Raw genomic sequence first — 23,607 nt, 5'->3', positions numbered from 1 at the left:
GTTCTGCCCTAAAATCTCAGTCCCTTGGTTTCTCTCTAGAGCTGGATGATTATCAACATACCAAACTGCAATCCTGACAAGAAAGCTCTCCAAAATTCAGCTGTTTGTAATAATTACGTATTTAACAATTCTTCCACAAGAATAACATTATAAAGCACCTTACATTTTATTGTTCATTTATACCACACATCTGCTTTAAAAAACATTAGCAGCATATCTTGTTCTTAATGATACATGTTGGATGTGACTTTCAAAAGCACTTACAGCAACTTAGGAGCATAAATCCCACTGATACTCAATGGTATTTGTGCCCGTAATGCCTGCAGCCATTACTGAAAATCTCATTCTTTTCCAGAGCTTTGGAGTTATTCCAGAGGTCGTGCACGTAGAGAGAAATGGCAAGTGTCACAAGGTATTTTATGTTTTACAGAAATGCATGCAGCTTTAGGACAGACATCGAGAATACTGAATATGAGTATTTAAAACCATAATGGGGAGTTTAGGAAGAAGGGGAAGGCTCGAGCCAAATTTAGCCAGTGAAATTGGGGATAAGGTCAAGCTCAGTTGCATCCAAGCTGGCAAAAGTGGGATTCTCATTGTTTTTCATTCCACTTGCTCACGGGACGAGCTGCAATATAATTACGCATTTCTCAGAAACGCCACCACCAGTGGCACTGACCACCACGTACCAGAAACATCTTTTCCCACTTTGACAAGAATAATCAAAATTTAGGCCTTAGTTACAGGCTAACAGTTTAACTAGGCCATTTGGAAGACGTATTTTTTTGCAAGCCCTAATTAGCTTTCATCAAGTTGAGGAAACCCCAGCCTTGATTAACAACCACCTCATTTACTCTGAGATACTCCTGCGACCCTTGGCCCAAGCACCCGCCGAATTTCCTTGGTGCTTTCCGTGGACACGCTGGTGCACACCAGGCTGGCCACGTCACCTACTCCCGTCGAGCACAACTGCAGGTGGGAGAGCTACAAAGCTGCCGGGACCCCCGGTGAACATCAGCTGCGCTGAGCGGTGGAGCTCAGAAGTTGGCATGCCACCGCAGAAAATTCTAAGGAAGTTGCAAGTGCACGTGCAATTTTAGACGGATCGGACAAAGCAGTGGCTGTTGCAGCCACCGCTGCTTCAGGTTTTCCCAGATCATGGCAAGTACAATAAGCAAAATCACTTCAACACTAATTCATGGATGAACCTGCACCAGGTCCTATTCCAAGGAACAGATTAACCTCCGAGCAGCTGTACAGGGAACCTGGCTGAATTGCATGATTCCATATGAGCACACAAGGCTTTTTTTGCTAGATGAACTAACCTCCGCAGACTGATGATTCTCATCACCCTCACTGACATCCCTGGGAGCTGAGCACCTACAGCACCTTTACACAACTGGGCCATTAACTTCCTTCTCTCAGTTTTACCTTCTGTGAAAAAAAGGATTAAAAGATTCGTTAAAGAACATCGCTAGCCCCTAGCAGGACCACAGCCATTGCTTTTGCAGAGAAGCTGGCTAAAATTGAGGGATACCAAAATCACTTAGCACTAGTACACAATTACACAAGTTTGTGTGTTAAATTCTGCAGAACAAATTTCTGTGAAGCAAAGCGCACGGGAGTTTGTTCATAACAGACTTGGAAGTTGCATTGTTATTTTGTCATTAACCAAGAAGTAGGAGTAAACTAGAAACTTTCCAGAGAACACAAAGAAATACTTATGCTCCAAACATCTGCTTATAAATTGCTTACAATCACGCTTTTTACAAAGCCTTATCTTTTTTTTCCCTTCTCCCCCCTTCCGTACATCACTTTTGGCTTGCTAATTTAATTTCGTGAACATTCGTGCACACTTACTGGTTTGACTGCGTTATTTGCTTAAACCAACAACAAACTCTGGGTAGTTGTATAATGAAAGAGCCAGACCATAATGAATTTTATGGTACGCCGACATTACAGGCTACTGCGTTCTGTGAAAGGGTATTGCAAGCAGTAAAAGAGTCCTGCAAGAGCTCTGCGCGAACGACTCTTCGCTCTGCTCCTCAGCCCCAGCGGCTGCCAGCGCGTGGTCACTTCCAGCACCTCGCCAGCTCATGCATCCCTGCTCCCTATTACCATCTGCAGCCTGAGACACAGCCTCCGTGCCAGAAACGCGAAGGATACATGGCAGGGGAAGCCAGGGAGACAAATCAAACAGACAGGCAGTGCCCAAGCTTTCCTGCCAGCACCATTACGGGCCAGCGTGACCGTCCAACCCCGAACAGATACCCACGCTCTTCCGGTAATGGGACAGACGTTTGAGCTGGACCTGTGTTTACCAAGCTGTGCAACGAGCCTTTCATCATCGCCTCCAACTAGCTTCGCTTCTCCTTGAAAGTAGCGCTGCTGCCTGTGCAGCACTCGACTTGCCAGATGCCTAAGCCTATACCGTGATACTCGGGAGACATCACTGCCAAAGAGCATCCCAGACCAGAGCTGTGTTGCCTGGGGATGGCGGTCCGATGGCCCCTGCACCTCCAGCTCTCCCTTCGGGCACAGCGTAACATCCAAAATTTTTTTTTGCTGGATTACCATTTTGCCCATGAGGGACGGGAAGACGACAGGAACAGCCGCACAGCTGCAGAAGACGAGCGGTCATTCCTCCCGCCCCGACACAAAGCCCAGCAGCAACCTCACGGCAGGCCTTCGAGTCCGAGGGCTGCCCTCTCACCCAGACGCCCAGCACGTGCTCCCAAACCCCGACCGCCTGGGTCAAACACATACGTCTGGCGAGCGACTTCTAACTCTTGATTAGAATTGCTGATCCGGTATTAAATGAGCTGTGCGTCATTTCCATACGCCCTTGATTCCTTCTCTTACAGTCATGTTCCTGGACATACTTCAGATACGTTTTGAGGCTCTCGAGAGAATGCAACTGAGTTGTCGAATCAAGACCTTGAATAGACTCGCTGCAAATATGCTGTTCAACCCACTTAATCCTTAATTAGGGTTTCATTTTTTAATGTAAGGTTTCAATAATCAGCTCAGGAGAAACTGTAAAAGCAGGTGCCAGGTCACCAAGGACTTTTTCCATGAGCATCTCCACCGGTGCAGCGACACCGTTACCACACTGCTTTTGCAGTCCCACCACCCTACCTACCGCTCAGCGCGGATGTGGGTGCACCAGTTTGACAGCAGGTACACAAATACAGCCTGTTCTTGTGCGACAGGTAACAGTGTACCCCTGTAACCGAGCTGCACTATTCACTGCAATCAGAAGGGAGTAGAGGAGGAGGAACCACCCTTCATCAAAACACCTGCCATGAAACTCATATTCAAAACCAACTACAGAAAAGGTAACTGAAATCGGCTTTGAGCTAGAAAAACAATCATCGCGTCTCCTTAATATCTCCTATTGTTACCCTGCAAATCTGGTGGTTTTATGCAGAAGAGACCCAAGAGCAACCTACCTCTTGGGGCACTGTGGGAGATAAGAAGGACCGCAGAAGGGAACTGGCCCAAGCAGGGCTTTCCCAGCTTTGCAGTCAGACCTACACACGAGGTCTTTGTAGTTTTCATAATATATACTGTTTACATACACAGTTTCAGAAAACTCACCAGCTCATCTCCATAATTATTAATTGAGGTAGGTGGAAACCAGAGTAAGGATTAGCGAGAGGTTTCATCAGCTTAACTCGCTCAGTCAAAGGTGTCCTCAGTAAGCCATTACACCTTCCCCGTGCCGCTGCCCTCCTCTGCAGAGCCGCTGCCACGGGGAATAGAGAGCACTTGGCGTTGTGGCACTTCCCGTTTGTTCTGTCTGCACATGGACAAAACATCCACTTGTGGGAATTAGCAAAGGTTTGAGTTTCAACTCTCCCACGATATTGTGACTTAGCAGAAGCCAAACGTAAAGCTTCTTAGATAAGAAACATGTACAACCACTAGGAACTGCAGCTTAAAAAAAAAATAAATTATGATTTAGGACTAAATCCTCTAGATCACCTAATTACACTATTCCATACCTTGCGTGTGCGTTTCCTGCTCTGACAGGAGCCTGCCAGAGGTCCAAAAGCAACTTCAACCTAAGTTGAACCAAAAGTTAAGCTTTTCCGGCTGATTCTTAAAGTTGTTTCTGTAAGTGAACCCCGTACACAAAACACATGAATAACGTGTGTTTCCAAGGTACGCTCATCATGGATTTCTGCATTTCTTTTGACACTGTACCTTTGCTTTGTATTTCTAAAACAGGTTTGAAACTGGGAAAAAAACCACAAAATATTACATTATAAAGCACCAACTTTACTAATTTACAATGGACTAGCAATGAAGATGGAAACGTTCATTTTATTCCCTTCAAATTACCGAGGATAAGTGAGTTTGACTTAATATTAAATGATGTAATTGGCTTGTCCTCTGCCTGCCTTTTTTTCCTCCAGAACTACAAGATGTTCGACCACGTACTACATGGAAGCAATCCATGCAGCTTTAAAAACAATAAAGACCACTTCCAGATGCGCTGTTCTGCTTTCATCACGCTCGTACTTCACCAGCAGTCACTTCTACAACAGCTCCAGACCTGCTGAGACCCTCCATTAAATTCGGTAGGAGCCAGACTCCTGAAGACGGGCAGACACTCATATTCACTGTTCCTGAAGCATCTGTCTGAAAACTGCTGATTTTAATGGTATTATTTACTACTAACAATGCCATCATCTGTAAAAGCATGAGTTTATGGGTTTCTTTCCTGCAGTAATCCTTATCTGACAATAATTTTGTGGACCACAGGTTTACGGAGCAGGGAAACGTTGTCACCAATTTATACTGAACTCCCATCACGCGGCGGGCGGCGGGACCGCTGCTGACCCATCCGCACACCTTCAGCTCATCCACTTGAAAATTCAAGTCTCTCCCCCTCATTTACCTTTCCGTCTTATTTTATTCAAGTTACTTAAACTGCAGTCATCTTATATGTATTTATCTGAAATCTTTTTCCATTGAGTGTCCACGAAATTGCCTCTGTAACCCTACTGTTGCCTTAATTATGACTTGTTTAAGCTTGTACCAGCTACCCTCAGCCTGTGAAGGAAAATAGGAAAACTTAAACTGAACAACCTCAGTCTCCGTTCAATTCCAATAAGAAGCCTGTTTTCTGTTCTCACAAAAGAGAAACTACTATTGGATAGTCCTGGATATCTAAGGCCACCATGTTCTCTGGGTAAATTAAAAAATAATTAAATCCAGGGTTTTGAAAGGACAGCAAGAACCGTACAGGAGATTTTTGTTAGCCTCGAATGAAAATCGTAAATAGGTATATTGGAAACACACAGAAATAGTGGAAGAATAGGAAATCGTGAGAAAGCGGGCATCTAGCAAACTTCAGAGAGTGTCTCTTTCCTGCACACATTTCAGGAAAAACAAACCTACCTTTGTTAAAAGGGACCCATTGCATCGCTGCTACACCCAGCCCCGGCAGGGTGTGCCAACGCCAGGATACCTCCAGCTTCTTCTTCTTCAGAACCAAAGCCCTGCCCAAAGCCAGCCAGCCCAGAAGGAATCTGCACAAACTACCAAAACTGAAATCTTTTTGTTCCACACAACTTATCCTGGGCTCAGCAAATAAAAATCTATTAAAAAAAATATTTACCAATATAGAAAAATATTCTTTTCCCCGATGAGTGTAAATTAAAGACCCCCCGTTAAACAGCACCACCCAAGCCAGCTGAATGCTTTCTTTGGGCCATAAGACATAGTCTTCACCAAAATGCATCCAGTTCAGTGCACCTGAAGATTGTACGAGGGCTACTCTCACATAATCGAGGCCGACGGACATTTTTGTCTTCGCTCTCACATTCCAGCTGCCTCTCACACTATTACTTTAGTACCTAGTATAATATGCTTACATGATACATAGGTCCGTAGGCATCCGGATTTGCTTTTTTATCTGTTTACTCGCATGTTGGTGGTTTTGAAGCTTTCCAGAGGCATAATTTTAAAAATACAGGAATTAGACCTTGTTCTTGCTTAAAAGTTTCTACAATATTTGGCTAGACAGATATCCAATTCTGCACTTTAAACTGCCTGATAGCCCTTGACAACAGGGTTGCCTTTTATGTGTCATCTTGTAATGCAATAAATTCCGCTTGAAACATCTTCACCTGCGCACCAAGATGTATGTGCTGCGATACAAAAAATCTGACAGGAAAATAGAAAATAAATATAAAAGAAAGTAAATTTACTAAATTTGTTGCTCAGAGAACAACTGTCTTACACTCTGGAAAATGCACTTCCTACGAGAGGCTCAAGGAGATAATCTTATTTTAGCTTATTGAAAGGTAATTTAAGTGAGGAATAATTATGAAGCACAACTATACAGGCAGCATGTAGATTTAAGACCAGAGACAAAGGTGTGAGAGCTGATAGCCATAGTCCTCCCATTGCAAACTGGAAATGCAGTTAATGAAAAGCTGAGATTCTAACCTGAAGTTAATATTCTACCTCGAATGATGGTGCAGGAAGTTTTGAAGGTATAACCTAAGCACCTGGTAATCAGCAAACAAACAGAAGAACCTAACATTTCTTACTAAAAAATGCAGCGCAGTTTTTAATGCCTGTGTTTCTGCATGCTTGCTCTCTTGAATTTGCTCCTCAGAGAAAACTCTTCCCTTTTTAAGCTAACATTATTTGCCAACCTTCCTTTTCATTGTTTAGCACCGCAATTCCCCCCCTTTCATTTATGCGCTCTCTGCCAAGGGTATTCATGAAAATCCCCTGAATTCTTATCCTTGTCCTCCCTTTCCACCCCTCCTCACACAGACATTTTTTCTTAACATATGAACATACAAATCAACCCAATGATTTGGCCACTTCCCATCAGGCAACATCACCAGCATCCAGAATAGATTCAAGAATACATTTTTAATCTGTGACTACCACTCCGCCGGCAGTGCTTTCCTCGTGCGGTCTCCTCGGCAGACGGGCAGGTGCCCACACCTAGGAGCATGATCTGACATACGTAAAGCTGCCAATACCAATTCTATGTACTGCCCGCAGATGCTCACAGCCTACCAGCACATGCTCCATTCTTGGGAAAGAGGACCAAATAAAACACAATAAAAACAGTCTCTCCTCTGCAGGATACAGCTCTCTGCATATATCTGCTAACAACATCTCAGTATTTCTCCACCCCCTCCCCATGTTTCTCCTTTTTGTCAAGCTCTCTAGCATTTGTTCTGGGATCTAATTAAGGTCCCTTATCACCATGGCAAGAGGGGGGCAAGGTCTAACAAAACAGCATTAATGAACTGATTGTTTTCATTGGGCACATACAGAGTTATAATCCCCAAGACTGGTACATATCTACACTTGGAAAAAAAAAATGAAATCTAAAAAAAGGCTGTGCTGTTTACATTTTTACAAGAGTTAACTAGAAGCCCATGTAAAACTGGCACAATCCAACAGCACCTTAGAATTTATTTTTAGAGGGAGATTTATTCCGATTAGGACAGGCAGCTTCATTTTGGTTTCTCTTCCGAGCATATGCAGAAGTCTTGCACCTACCATCTGAGGCTTCTTCGAAGAGATAAGCTACCCGTAAACTTCATTAGTTAGATGCCATTTTATAGGTAATTCAGAACCTCTTCCCACCTTTCTGGGTTATTAAATCTATTAACATCCCAGGATATTGTTATGTAAGTACTGCTCATCTCCATTATGCAGCAGAATTAGAAGAGAGCTATTAGAACCAAGCTTGCCTTGTTTCATCTCAATCTCTGTGTGAACTCAGACACCAGAAGCAAGATAACCTTCAGAGACGCAGCTTTTGATACTGAAGAGAAAGACAAGTAAAGGAGAACAGAAGTCGTCCATGAGGGGTAAGTAACACAGGCACTTTAGGTGAGTGTTGTAAGGGAGGAGGTATGGTGTCTTCTTGCCTTGCGAGAGTAAATTCTTCACTCCTGATATTTATCTACTTGTTCCCTCCCTTCATCTTCAATCCAAATTCCAGTTACATCCAAGGATTTCAATACCACCTACAGTCAACCTAGATCAACGCTCAGAAGGATCCCCTCCAAGAAATGTCTAGTTTAAACGCTACAGAAAGCGTTCTTCTTAACTCTACCCCCTCTTGGTCTAGGTTCAACTGGCTCCCCAGATGCTTTTTGAAGAAACTGCTAAAAGAGGTCATTTTTTGACAAGAAATCAGTCCTGGCCAACAGTAATCTGCAGAAAGATCTCTCAGCCTTTTACTGGAATAGAAATCTTCGAAAGAATATCATGAACCTTTTAATGAAGCATGATAGCTCCTCTACGTCATGTAAAAGGGAAGAAAGTTTTACAGGCCAAACTTTGAAAGGTTGCCTTATTTTTTTTTTCAGCACTTAGGAGTTTGCAATCTGAAACACTTGAGAGTGTCTAACAGTTGGCTGGTCCAAAAGGCTTCGACTGCAGTTGCATTGGAGCTACTTGTCCTTAAAGAACACGCCTGCAGTCACCACCTTGGCTTGGTACTGGAGATAAGGGCAGTATTTCACTCTCAGGATCTCATCTCACATCTCCAGGTCCGCCCCCCTGTACTCCCGTTAGCCTGTCTGCTTCTCAGCTTCCTCTAGAGACGCAGCTAACATTGTAAGAGCTGTAAGGATCCCTCCCTGTCTAAACACCTTCTTTAAATAGATGCGATGGAGTATCATTGCAAATATGTGTCAATGCATACATGACCCACAGCCATTGCTCAGCCGGGAAATCAGCAACCATGAAGTTTCAGCAGCATAAGGCTTTTTGCCTCCTATTCACATTTTGTGTAATAACACACCTACTGAAAATCGGAATCTCAGATACAGGATGAAATATAATGTTTTACAAAAAAAGTATGTGTACTGAAAGAGCCTAGGGATACCGCACACAGGCGGCAGAAAAAAAAAACCCCAAAACCGCGCGGAGTAAACTCCAGCAGAAGAGGAAATATTTTTGCCAAAAGAAATAGGAAAGCGTTTTTAAAGCAGTAGTTGTCATAATGATCAGCACTGAGAGACTTCCTCAACACACTTTTCAAACCTTAACTAATTTTCACAACGCTCCTGGGAAGCAAACACATCCATATTAATAATCCTATTAAACAAGTGGGACGAGCAGGACAGAAAAATGACAGCCACGCTGCCGTATGGCCAAGAGAGAAGTCAGCATCGGTGCTAGGGCTGGAACTCGGGTTTGCTGGCTCATGCACTCAGACCACTAAGCGATACCTCCTGTGTATTTTAGATGTAAATCTACTTCCCCTGTCGAGTGTTCTACTGTCATAACGCATTTTGGAAAATAAAAGCTAATGCCAGAGAGGCAGACAGTAACTTTAGCCCACCGCTTCAGAGCACAGGTTTAGGTCCCGCCTACTTGTTAAATATTTGCCTGCCCAGCTCAGCCTGCTTGGTCATCTTCCCTTCTAGACAATAAAGTATCTACTAGCATAAATGAGTTGTTCTGCTCAGAAGAGCATTAAACAGTGCAAATAATGCTCGTCATATGTTGTTTGTTCTCTCATCCTCTCTCCGTGCAGGAGAGAAGCACGTGCAACGGTTGTGATGCTTTTTAATAAATATGTGTTTGCAGTCAGCGTGGCACAACAAGACCGTAACGTATGACTGATAAGAATACAAACACTAGCATACAAGTTGCTATATGTTTATGCTAGATGGCAAAGGCAAAGAAACACCCCTCACATCCAAACCAGCACTGGTTTTGTAGCTATCCTTTAGCCCGACGTTCATGCTCCTACTGTCCTGAGCAAGCACTTGTTCCACGACACAGTTTTTTCAACAGAGTGGATTAAGACTAGAAAGTTTCGCTGTGCCAAGGAAGCAATGCTGCCAGCTACAGTCTTGATCTTGAAGACTTTTTAGGTCCTTTAGCTATCATATGCACACAGCATCCACTTCCCTGAAGATAAAGACACTGAACTCCGTTCAAAATTAGGCAAGAGGCTGACAAACAAAGACTTGGCTGGGTTGCAGCAGGCTGCAGCGCAGCGGGGTGCGCCCCATCTTTCTCGCCCCGGTCCTGCCTAAATGCTGAGGACTTCATGACCTGGTGTAGCACGCTGCTGTTATATGGCCAAGGGGGCGGAAAAACTCAGATGAGGTCATCCTTCACCGTCGTGGACAGACCCCTAACCCCTCAGCGACAGCAGAAAGCACTGCTCAAACGTACTGCTACGCTGGAGCTCAGCATCACTGCCTGAACCTGGAGCGCTCCTCAGCTACGGACCGAACGGACCAGAGGACAGAGGCCTTCCACCAGAGACTTCACCGCAACCGAAACGCTCTCGATGTTCTCCTTACCCCACCAACAAAGCCTACGCCTAACTTGGTTTGAGTTTGAATTTTGGAGGCTGACTAATGATATTTCTTGTAGGAGAGTGCTCAACCTGATTTTATTTCAGGCACAACTGTAATACAACTGCTTCTTACTACAACACATAATTAGCGGCTAACTTTCCAAAATAAAAGTGGCAGTGAAATCCAGAATAAGGCTATTCATCTACAAAATGGTGACTTTTTTGGCTCAAGCTCTACTCGAACGTAAATCCACTTACGCTGACAAATGCCACACAATTACAACTCCGGCCTATTGGCTTTATTTAGCCAATGTGATTCAAATTCCAGAAGTCCTACGCTTACAGAGACACTCTGTACATACATTCAGAAAACAAATACAATATATAGATGTAGTAAACAGATTTGTAGCGAGTGTCGCTTGTCCCTGTCAACTGTGCTGATGAATAACGCTGTTAAAACAGATCAGATCGCCCACCAACTACGATCACAGTCTTCCCATGTCCAAAAGCCACGTGCTTCTCCAATTAGTTGCTCAAAATTAATTGTCAGATGTAATTTTCAGTCAGCAGTTTCTTCTTCCTTCCTCCTCCTTAATATAATCCTTTCGCACGCATTCCCCCCAGCACCTGACTTGCTCAGCAATCTTTCCTCCCTTCCTTACACACTCATGCATTATGTCTTAGACCTAATCTCTCCTTACAGCTTTTGAGCAGAGCTCTTCCCAGGCAGCTGACATTTAAATAAGCTCTGTATTGACTTTCCTCCGCAGTACCTCAAGTCCTCCTTGTTTTCCTTATGTTCATATTCCGATTCAGCTTCTGTGCAGCTCCTTCCGAGGGTAACAGAAGCCGAGCTCGACTGATAATCAATAAATACCTCTACCCTGCAATCCCTCAGACGTAAAGCCCAAAAGGAGATTCCCCTCTCTTTGCATGCATATTCACTATTTTGGATAAACTTAAAAAGGCAGAAGAAGGTTTTTCCCAAATCTGCGGCACGCTAAGCCTGTGAACTTTCCTTTAACTCGCATTAAACCGATACAACTTTTAATTAAAAAAGTAATTTTGAAAAATTGCTTGTGTGGTGCGTTAGGTGATGTTCAGACAGCATCACTGATCCCTGGAGTTCTGCAGCCTTGAGTTTAATAAACTGAATTTTCAAAAGTAAACACAGCTTGCATCAGCACGAACCTCCTATTTTAGCCTAATATTTTCCATCCATTTCTTTTTTAGCCAGAAGAGGAATTTTTCAGAGCACCACACACTAAACACCGCCCAGGTGTCACTGGACACTGGAAAGGGAGCGTATTTCCAGAGCCTGGAGGAGCTTCGTCCACCTGCCAGCCAAGGGAGCCCTGCCTGCGACGGAGCGAGGGAGGCAGGCGAGACGCCCTCTCCCCCATCCCGGACGGTAACATCGACACCCCGCGCCAACACGGCTGCAAGGACGAGGCCGCGAAAGCCCGGCTGCGGGAGCTGCGGTCCGAAGTCAGAGCCTCCCTGCTTCTTGCTGAAGAAAAGGCCGGGCAGAAGGACTGCCGTGAAATTTACGCCTGAGCCTGGGCGTAATCCCACGCTCCCGCAGCAGCTCCAGCGTCTACAACTATAATTTAGGGTTTATTTTGCCTAATTCATTATTTCCTGTAGTAGGTAATCCAGCTGGGGGGAAGGGCAAAGGGGAGAACAAAAGCAAAATAAAAATCAACCCAAAATATTTTGCCCTAGGCAGAAACAAGTGAAAAACACTCTCCAGTTTCCTTCTGTTTGTTTTTATATCCGTACACCTGTTCTTTTTGCAAGTTCTTTTAAATGAATCATTTGATTTGCCTTTAACCCGAGAGTTCAAAAAGACGCTCAATGACAGTAGGTGTCATTTCCCCCTTTTCCCTCCCCCCTTACCAATTTATCACAAACAATTTTTCCATTACCCCGCACGCACGTGCAAATGAGGGCTGGGAAGTCAAGATTCTTGGGTTCGTTTCACGACTGCGTTTCTAGCAGGTCATTAATTTCTCCGTGAGCCGCTTAGCTCCTCCACAGAGCAGGGAGAGGTGGGTTGTGCGGGTTTATCCAGTGTTTAGAAAACTTTGTGAATCGAGGTCCCCTGTGCTGATCTGAAACACTGAGCACTTTGTTATTATACATAAATAAATATAAATACATCATTTTGTATTAGAGAATAGTCTAGTCTATTCTATAAATATAGCATCTACCATTTTCGTCTCTACTTATTTGCATTTCTACTGTTTAAAACTTCTAATATTGTTAGAAATGCCAAAAGGAGACGACTTTATGTCCTCACGCCTATTCCAATGGGAAACAGTAGGCCTGCACATCATTTTTTCCTTCCGCTGAAGCCCAATGTATTTCTAACTGTATTTCCTCAGTCAAACCCTCATAAGAAAGCAACTTTAAAGGGTTGGGTTGGGTTTTTTTTCCGCTGCAGCAATACAAACACTTTGATATTCAGTACTACTCGTGCTGAGCGATGTATTTCACCTTCACGTCCCTTAACTCTAAGCACCGCTGCTGATTATCCTGCAAAATTTAACTTTGGACAACACCTTATTTTATTAAATATACGTTGGGATTTGGTCTCGTTTCCACAAAATATTTAAGCATGTGCCTAAACATGAAGCACGCAAGCGCTCCACCGAGTTCTGATTTCAGGCTATCTGGGAACACATACAACAAACTCCAGAAGACACAACACACATTCTTTATCTGAAGAGCTCCACTCCACAGATCAGCCTTTCAGAGGTGTGCCAGCTTCGGCTCTAACAAGCTCTTCACACTTTTTTTAAGACTAATAGGCTCCACATATTCATCTCCAAAGAGTATAAATTCCCTTCCTGCCTTTCCCTTTTAAATACGTCAGGCAACATTACAAAAAATAACATCTGTGCCACAGTTATGCAATAAGCAGCACGATAACCATTAAACTGCACTTTATGAAGAGCAGGCTGAATTAAAAAAAAAAAAGCAGCAGGGAAAAAAATGTTCACCTGTAAACCTTGAGATCAGGGAGGTTTTCAGTACTACCCCTCTTCCCTGCTTATTTCTGAACTCCCTGTTCTGCTGCCCCTCTTCATTGACGTTCCATGGCTATTAATGGGAAGCCTGAATATACACGCTATGAACAGCACAAACAGGTTGAATCTGGCTGGAAAAGGCTTAAACATCCAGTAAGAAGATGAAGAATCCCAAAAGTGTTCTTAGTATGTGTATACATTTCATCAGAGTATATAGAGAGCACTATATATTTTCTTGCAACAGTTAGCAAGCCTTCTCTTTTCATAAATATAGGTCAACAAAGCTAAACTCCGGTTTTACCTCAACTCCCATTTTAAATGCATAAAGAATTAGATTTTTAGTAAGCAGAATGAAAGAAATGGTGTATTTCATGCTATTATATACCCAGCCAAGGATCCCAAAGGGTTTGTTTGGGCTTTAAAAACAAAACAAAAACCCTTGGCATTTGTCAGACTAAAACCATTTTTCTTTGGTCTTTGCACAACCATCCTTTCCAGATTTGAATAAATAACATCAAACAAATTCTTTTGACTTCCATTACCATGCGATGCAGAGAAGTTGTTCGGGGAGAGCCAGAGCAGTGTGTGAAAGCATTTGATAGCAAAGGACTAAGGGGAGCAGCACCCCGCGTAACCACCATCAGATCTGGAAGCGCTCGTTCCAACCCCTCTGCTACCCTTTTATTTGAGCAGAAATGCCCCAGAAAGAAATTATTCAAACAGCCACAGATCACCTCAACTCTTCATTTACTGACATTTGCAAATGTAGGTGTGATTTAAGACAGCCCCTTCAGCCAATGCCCAGGCCTAACCGAATAGCAGGATATAATACTGCGTATCTTAAACCCCCTTTTGTTTCACACCAACCCACAGAACGCAGGGCAAGAACTCAGAGATTATATTGTCAGCTGCAGATTTTATATGTTTTATGTTTATTACAGGTTATATTGGGGAAAATAACCCCTACGCCTTCACGTGAAGTTTAAGACACCACACGACCACTGAGCATTTCTGATGCGGTGTTTGGACCCCACCATGCACAAACTTACTGATCGCAACGCAAATGAAGAATTTTCCATACCATGCTGGGAAAACAGCCTCAATTTAAGCAGCATTTTCTTCTTCTCCCCACCATTAATGATGAAATGTCACACTTACTATGTTGCTCCAGCATGGCCCCCTATCCCTTCCTAGGGGCCGTCTCCCTCCATTCCCACTCTTGGCTCTTCCATTGGCGTTGAACGCCCCAGGGCCATGCCTGCACTTGGGTTTTTCCTCACAGGCTCAAGCCACTCGTGTTGCAGAATTCCCCCTCCAGACCACCGACAGAATACCTGTCATAGTTGAAAAGTTAATCCAAGATGCTCCTGAATTCATCCTGAACTAACCTCTAAGATGTCTTAAACTCATCCTAGTATTTGCAGTGAGGGAATCCGGCACACACGCTGGCGGATTGTGCATATAGAGGCAAATGTCATAAATAAGGGAGGAAAGGAGGCTATAGTTAACAGGAAGAAAAACTGAGAGGGGGACTGAGATACCAGGGTTTGCCTAACACATGAATCACGATCTGTAATTGCGTACACCAGTAGCCCCGGAACAGCCAACGCATCGCTCACAAACTCTGCGTTCAGCTCTGCGGCGTAACCAATGCCCATCTTTCCTCCAAAACCAGAAATGCTTCAGAAGGGTAAAATCCGCACTACGCCCTGTCGATCAATAAGCACCAGGTCTTAAACTGCCCTCTGCAGAAGAAGGGGAAACTGCTCTTAGCTTGCCGCTGTATACAGACATACACTATATCCCAAGGCAAACCCCGAAACATAGCTTTGCGTTGCCTAATACAGCAATAAACTGTGAGATTGAGCTATCAAGCCAATCAAAAAATTCACCCTTTCAAACCAGAGACTTCTTGGAAATAACAGGGGATTGCCCAGCCTCCTATTCACGTTCAGAATGGCTGGTGTTAACAGCTGAGATGAGGACAGGCCCAGTTCAAACCCAGAAAGCAGCAAGCAAGGAATTAGCACAAATTAAAGAAAGAAACAGGCACAATAAACAAAAGTGGTTTTACTGCAGTACAAACTCTCCATCAAGTGAAAAGCTAACCAGACAAATAAGACAATTAAGTAAGTGAAGGTTGCTGGGTTAGGACAAATTATTTTTTTCTGTGGGAGGTTTCAGCTGATGGGTTTCTCTGCATTTGCCATGCCTGGCCTCCTTAATGCCACGTGGCTCCTCTGCGTCAGATAAACTCATAGGCACCGTGGGCTAGTAATGGTCCTAAATTCCAGTATTGCACATTAGCCATGCTGCTTGTATCATAATCTGCTGTATTTCTGCACAAGTTGGCAACATCTGCTCGATACACTTCAAAATTAATATATCACATACACAAAGAATCTAAGACAAGGCACTACATGGACAGGTGATTTTGATATAGTGGATATCCTTAGATACAGACATAAACAAACCATGGGAAATTATTGCGTGTTGCTCCCTACAGAGCCAGCAGTGTCAAGAAGATAGGAGTTTGCTTGTTTGCTTTAATATGAGCTGAAAAATTGTGGTCAGCAGCAGGCTTTCCTTTCCAATCTTCCCGAAAATTCTACCCATCCTTCCACGTTAAAGGCACAGCTATCGATTAAGTAAAGCTGTTCATGTAATGTAAGAAACAAATTTTAAAAAATAAAAACCAAATTAAAAAAAAAACAACAAACCAAAAAACCCCACATCACAACTTCCTGTAGCTAAAATAATCCCACTCCAACAGTCTTCTCACACAAATGAGAACACTGACCACCCTGAAAAAAGGCAATTTGCATTTTTACCCTCAACGTTCAGGGAAGGCCAAGAGTACTAATCACTCCATTCCCTGAAGCAACACGGAACAAGACCAAGCATCCATCTGTATTGCCACCGAAATACCAGCACGAACCTTAAATTCCTGTTCAGACTATTAAAACATGACCTTGCAGGCTACAGGGAAAAAGCTGGCCAAAGGGACACCAGATTCACTTTGTACTTGTTCAACTCCCACCCACAACCCTTGTTTCTGTGAAGCAGTTAAGAATTTTTCTGAAGTTATTCAACAACTGTGAAGGTCAAATATTGTCCTAACTGGCCCGTTGCAAACAAATGCACCTTTCATGTCGGCGTGTGCTTCAGCCTGCTACCAGCCACAGAGGAAAACCCTCATCGGAGAGGAAAAACAACAGCAAATTGGTAGCGCAGGGTACACACCAGGTCTGCAGAGGACAGTCAATGCCTGCAGAGGATCTAGCTGACCCAGCTGGAGACCTGAAAACTGGGACCAACGCAACGGATGGGAAAGAACTTTTTTTTTTTTTGATGTATAAAACTTATAGTTTCAGCTAAAATACTAAAAATTAAAAAAAAGAGCTTCAGTGGCACTTCTGAAGAATTAAAAAAAAAAAGGCTTTGGAAGCTTTAGATTTGAAGCTTCACAAGCTCCTTATGAAAAATGCAAGCTTTGAAAAACTTCTGAAGATTCAATATTCTTACTTTGGGCTCTTCTGCTGCCAACGGACTACGGATGCTGTAACTAATAAAAAATAATTAATGCCAATAAACAGGCCCTTCATAAGACTTCAGCTTCTCTTCTCCATCAAAGTCATTCACTGGGATATTGTACAGGAAACAAAATCTACCCACAGAGTCTGTCTTTTCTACACTTGGTTATTCTGCGCTATAACTCAGAACAGAAAACCTTCCAAGTGTGAGGAAAGGAATTTGATTTTTTTCTAATCAAATCAAATTTCTAATCTATGCAGCCCCAAAGGCAACTCCCAAGCATGGCGGAGACCTTACCTAGAACGGGGCTGAGAAAGAGCTGGGAATTTGTGCGCTAGCCCTCCGAAGAGCCCAGGTCTCACGTAGGCAATGAAATGACCAGGCAGTTGGTCAGGAGTGCTCCGTGCTGAGCAGTGCCCTACTGTCCACCACGCCACGTCCTGGCACTCCTGAACGTCTAGCCACATCCTGCAAGATTCACAAGAGCTGATCTTTCTGATAACCTCCATCTGGAAGTTTGAACGCCCTCAGAAATGCAACAGTCTCAGCATCAGCCGCCTTCTCACCAGCTTCAGCACACCAGGAAAAGCCCCATGATACCGCTCGAGTTTCAGTACATGAGAAGCTCCCCTACCTGGGGGGAGACGGGATGGAGGAAATGCCTCAGCTATTTGATTTTAGAAATCCTGACATTCCCCTCTCAAACTGACTCAGCAGAGAAGCATCTAACAGCTTCAGCCAACAGTAGTGAACACCACAAAGTGGTAAGGATGACCTTCACAACATGAACCGGCAGCCCCTGCACGAGGAGCCGTTCTGCATAACAGAGGCTCTACATGAGCAAGGCAAGAAAGACGATAAACTGGCAAAAAAGCCCCACCAGCGTCCAGGCCAAGCGTCCAACCTCTGCCGTTCCTGCCAGATTCAGTGACACGCTGACGACTGGCATTGCGATGCCGTACAAGGTGACATCCAGAAATCTGACCTCCAGCTCTCCTGGACTCTTAGGACAGAGACGCTCTTGGTCTCACGCCTAGGGATAACTATTTGCAGGGACAATGATCACAGTAACAATAACGACGATTCAGAAAGGTGTTAAAACTGATTTGGTAGAGGAACCAGCTGGGGTCTAAGCAGAAGCAACGCCAGCCCTTTGGGTCCAGCATCCCATGGTCCTACCCTCCCAAGGGGCAATGGCTGTAAATCTAGACAAGATCGATCAGAAACTTCTAGTGACGCATCCACCCATATTCTGAAGATACAGTATAAAAACAAATGAAAACAAAACACAGAAATAGGGGATCAGTGAAAGAAAACAATTAGTCAATGGAATTTTCTATCATGGGAGGCTATCGAGACAAGAGCTTGGATAAATTAATCAAATCAGGCATCTTACAGTAAAAAGCATTTCCAGAGCTTTGTTAAAACCAAACTAGACTGCAAACATGAGCTCACGTCACTAGGCATAACCCGCCTTCTAAATACTTGAGGGTCAGAAGGAAACTGCCCAGGAACAACACCCTCCGTTGCTGCCCGCTCCCAGATCTCCCAGCAGCGTCCTCGACACAGCCAGCACGGACCTCTCCTGCGAGCCGAGGGCACTGGGTTACATCCCTGTGTTGTTCGCAGAGCTGACGCAGCGATGCAGACACAGATCCAGCTCATACGTATCACTGTTTGGAGACGGCGTAATGATCCGGCTCAGCTCATGCGAAAGCAATACGAGAACACCTTCCGTACACAAGAAGTTCTCGACATTTAAAGTTTTAACACAAGCTAACAAACGCCAGAGATGAAAGAAATCCTGGGATGAAAGATCTCCACGACACCTGCTTTGAATAAAAAGACATTGCTACAAAAATATCAGAGACCTGCTGGTCTAGAGCCTTTGCTACATGTCATTCCCCAGACATCAATTTGCAAGAGAGGCACACAAAAGCAGTATTACACAGATTACATGCTACTCCCCTGAACTGCAAACAAAATCTACCCAGCACTACCACCTCGCCTTCCAAAGCGCTACTGAACTAAAGCCACCTTCTCTTGCTGTTCATAAGACGACTTTCCTAAGGATAAGGCACACAGCCGGCTTCAACACTGATTTGCAGAGCTGACAGCTCCTCCCGCAAACTTCACTCCAGCTCAGCTTTACCAAATACTCCCGATTTTTCCTCACATCCACAGGCAGGGAACCGATGGTAACAACACTTTGGCACTGACAGCGGAACGGCTTATCCTCAATTCGTGCATCCTTCAGGCAAAACCCACGCCCAGTGCCTGGATGCTTAAACCAGTTAATCGTCTCCAGCATTTATAACTTGACTGCTTTCTACACAACAACCTAACACGAAGTAATTATTTAAGGTTTCGTTGCAACGGCACCCAGGAGCCCAAAAAATCAAAGGACTGAGACCCCACCTCTAGCACCACGTACGGATAACAAATCAGGCAGGTCCCCACGCCAGCACAGCCCGGGCCCCCCGCAGGTGACACCACGGGTGCGCACGACCAACTCGAAGGAAGGAGGGAAGAGCAAGGTACCAACAAAACATGGTGCGCTCGGTTTTATGCCACATGGCTCATTTACTCACTGCTGGCAGCTTCCACAAAATCAGGCTCGTCGAGCACCTGACTGTATACATAGGTAATGATTATAAAGCCAACTCAAGCGGGGCTAAAAGTAGACAAAGATCTAGCATAAAAATAAAAAGGTGCAATCCTCTCCCAGGTGAAAACACAGGACTTTGGACGTAACAGGTGGATTATGTAAAAATTGTTTTGCTCCTACTTCTCAAAATATTTTTTTCTTTAAATTCCCTCACAGACCAAAAATTGTCGTTACTGAGAAGCATTAGCGATTTGGCGGTGTTTAACATTCAGGCTGCCCACCTCTCCCAGGGCCAAACCCAACCACGGCAGCGTCCGCACGGCCCCCACGCGAGCACTAGGGCAAGGTCTGGAGCACCCACGGCTCTCCTCCCTGGATTCCGCCCAAGGAGAAAGATTATTTCCTAGCGCTGCTTTTTGTTTGCGGGAAGTCGGCACGGTTGGTTTGTTATTACTCTGCCTACGAAGGAAAAAGCCTTATTATCTGAGAAGCGCTGCTGCACCGTGTATCGACGGTTGCGTCCTACGCCCGGGATGCCAAGCCGAGTCGGACCCCTTTGTTCGGGAACGCTTTCTCCCCAAGCCTCACCTGCACCCATTTCGGTCCCACAAGCACACTTAAGTCTTTTCATATGCCTCTTTCCAAAGACAGGAAAAAGATATGCACGTGATCAATCACAAAAACATCCACGAGGCATCGCCATCTCAAAAAAGGAGGACACCATGAAAGCATGGCCCCACGCAGACATGCTCCCTGTCCCCGTACCAGCTACGGAAGTTAAAACCCACTGGCCACAGTCTTTCCCCTTTTTATTTTTTTTTTTTTAATCCAAAAGAGACTCCTCATCATTCAGAACTCAACGTTTAAGGGGGCTGCCGGAGCCTCGCCTCCAAAAGGCGACAGCAAACACAAAAAAGGAAAAACAAAACCACAAAGAATCCCCCTCCCCGCCCCCCAAAGCAAAGCGCCGGGTGAGGTGCAGAGAGGGGAAGGGGGGGATGAGGTGCACGGGGAAGCTGGCCGGCTGCTCCCCTTTTCTGCCTCCGTTTTATTTCTGCTGAGTGTAGTAACACTTGAACTGGCTCTCTTTATTTGCAGCCGGATACGCGCTTTCAAAGATACTGTACTACTGTGTAGGCCAAGCAGGGACTCTCTTTCTTCCCTTAGTTAGGGCTTTTGGGAAAATAATTATTCACCAGAACTGCCATCGTGAACAGAGAAAGCTAAATCAATGTAGCTTTGTATGGGCCATTGCCACCGCAAAGCAAATACTCCATCAAGACATGGATCAGCGAGAATTTTATCACTAGGAATCCGTATGCACATCTTTGTGTATTTTTAATATCCATCTTATTACTTGGCGTGCCCCCTCCCTCCTCCCCCCCCCCCCCCCCCCACTGCACCTCACCCTCCCCGTGGGTTTGTCTTGTGCCACCGGCAGCTACAGGGCTTGGCCGCAAGATTCACATGCTCAGTAGAAAAATCTGAAATACACAGGCAGGTTTATTCCCTTAACGAATAAATAAATAAATAAAGCGAGCGTTGGTGCATAGCAGATTTATTCACTGAACAGGTTGATTTATTTAACAGACTTGACGTACATCAAAACCTACTATGGGCTTACATAATTGTTACCCATTTAGCAGGTCTGGTTCTTTTGTCAAGTATTTGTTTTTAAAGAAGTGATTCAACAAAGCCTGCTGCCTTATGCACAGTTCGCATACCTTAACAAATGTAGTTTTGTACGGGGTATTAGCCGAAGCGACTTTAAATTGCATCCTACCTGCCTGAGCGCTCCCATTATTTATTTTTTTTTAGTTTCTGTATTCTTCCCTTACCTAAACTAAAAAAAAAAACAAACCACCCAACCCCAACGAGCGCGAGCGTGCGTAGAGGCAGACACACGATTCACTTTCCAGCAGACTCTCTGCTGCGGGCACGGTGGTTACCGCATTACCACGCCGCTCCGGCGATAACAGCAGGTACCTCCGACACCGAGAACGCACATCCGAGTACCAGGATGTTGACGGCTGCACAGAGGTTTCGGGCGAAGCCGGCCGGAGGGGCTGGTGCGGGGCAGGAGGGACGAGCAAACCGCCGAGCGGAAGGAAGCTGGGGGGAAAACCTCAGGGAAGGTTTCAGAGCCACAGAGCCGTTTTGTTTTCACGCAAGAGGCTCATTCAGGCCCTGGTTCGCACAGGCGCACCGCTCTCCTCCGGCCGCACGCATCCACCCACGACACCCACCCGCGAATCCCCCAAATACGCACCCATCCTGCGCTTGTTCCGAGCGGGAGGCGAAAGGCCGGAGAGCATCACGGGGAGCAAACGCGTAACCTTCGCTTTCATCGCCGGTCCCATCACAGCTTGTTTGGGTTAATATATCATAAACCGTATCGCTGGCGAGCGGCACAGTTCATTCCGGAGACGAGGATTTCATTATTCCCCCCCCCCCGCACCCCCCCTTCCTCCTCTGTTTCAGCATCATCCACGCACACACACAGGTCACATCTTACACTTAGTAAGCAAAACACATTACCGCTGCCACCGCCGCGCGAGCCGTCCGCAAATTAAAGAGACCGGAATAAAAACCCGCACGAACCCAATTCTCCACCGCTCGCTAGACAGATGGTTAATTATATTCACAGCCGCATTTTTTCGCTGGGATAGAGTTTCAGACAATGAGCCAGTTTTCATTTGATTAGCCAGTTTTCTAGTTTAATACGCGAAATGACAGTTACTTCCAGGGTCGGGGCATTTATTTTTCTATTTTTTATTTTTTAAATCCCATCCCCCTTCCTTTTTTTTTTTTTCTGTTGTTCTGGCCGAGGCTGAAGTGCAGCCCCCCCCCCCTCCCGCCCCCGCCCCCGCCCCCGCCGTTGTAAATACACCCCCGCGGGGCGTGCGGGAGGCCCCGAGGGGCGGCCGAGGGGGGGGCTCCCGCTACCCCGGGGCCCTGCGGGGCGGCGCCCCCGCCCAGCCCCGCACCTGCCCGGGGCGGGGAGGCGCCAACTGGCCCCGCACCGGCCGCCCCCCCCCCGCCGCCGCCGCCGCCCCTCACACCACACACACACGCACCACACACACACACTCCGGCCGCCGCGCTCCTTCCGCCGCCGCGCAACTTCCCCGCAGGCCTGCGCCCCCCGCGCCGCCGCGCAGGCCGGCGCTGCCATCAGCATCCCCCCCCCTTCACCACACACACCACCTCCCGGCCTCCTCCTCCTCCTCCTCCTCCTCCTCCTCCTCCTCCTCCTCCTCCCCCGCTCGCCTCACGCCGCCTTCCCTGCGGCTCCCGCGGTGCGTGTGGAGGCGGCGGAGGGGTGAGGTGGGGGGGAGCGGCGCCGCGGCGGGACTCACCTCAGCGCCGGGCCCGCGAGGGAGGCGGCCGCGCGGGGCCGGCGGGTCCCCCCGCCCGCCTGTCGCTGTCGCTGTCGGTGGCGGCGGCGCTCAGCGCTGCTCCATGCGCCCGGGGCCCCGGCGCGCGCAGGTGGACGCGCCCGCCCCCCCCCACCCCCCCGCCGCCCCTCCCCCCCCGCACGCCGGCCCCCGCCCCTCCTCCTCCTCCTCCTCCTCCCCCGCCGCCGCCGCCGCCGCCGCCGCAGGGCCCTCGGCGGAGCCAGCGCTCCCGGCCCCCAGCGCCTCCGCCCGCCGGAGCACGGCCGGGCCCCCCGCGGCGCGCAGCCGGCCCCGCACTCCCCGCCGAGGGAGGGAGCGAGGGAGGGAGGGAGGGAGGGGGGGCGGCTCCCGCCTCGCCCCTCCGCCGCCGCCGCCTCCTCCCCCTCCGCCGCTCCCTCCCCGCCGCCGCCGCCTCCCCCACCCCGGCCGCCTGTGCCCATTCAAGAGGTGCCGGGGAGCGCCGCCGCCGCCGCTGCCATTGTTTCCCTCAGCCGCGGGACCGGCGCCCCCCTTTCCCCCCATTCTCCCCTTCCCCGCGCCGCGGGAGCGCGCTCCGCGCCGCCACCGGGCATAAAGGGCGCGTCGCCGCGGGCCCGGACCCCGGCGGGGCGGCCTCACCTGCCGCCAAGGCCCGGGGCAGGTGGCGGTGCCGCCGCACGCCCCCCGCCGTCGGCAGCCCACCCTCCGGGGCCGGTAGCCCACTGTCCGTGGCCGGGGGAACGC

The 23,607-nt window shown here is 46.9% G+C and overlaps 1 protein-coding gene across 2 annotated transcripts in view; it reads right to left on the bottom strand.

Annotated features, from left to right (window-relative positions):
• Positions 1-23,013, bottom strand: part of NEXMIF (neurite extension and migration factor) — a 175,001-nt gene extending 151,988 nt beyond the window's left edge. For both annotated transcript variants that reach the window (XM_064463403.1, XM_064463404.1), the window contains exon 1: positions 22,846-23,013. The gene's annotated coding sequence lies outside the window, so the exon portion shown is untranslated. The remainder of the gene's footprint in view (positions 1-22,845) is intronic.
• Between the last annotated feature and the right edge of the window lie 594 nt (positions 23,014-23,607).

The sequence above is a fragment of the Phalacrocorax carbo genome, chromosome 11, assembly GCF_963921805.1.
Source record: "Phalacrocorax carbo chromosome 11, bPhaCar2.1, whole genome shotgun sequence".
NCBI lineage: Eukaryota > Metazoa > Chordata > Aves > Suliformes > Phalacrocoracidae > Phalacrocorax > Phalacrocorax carbo.
Note: the sequence above shows the minus strand (reverse complement) of the source record. Positions and strands in the feature narration are given on the sequence as shown.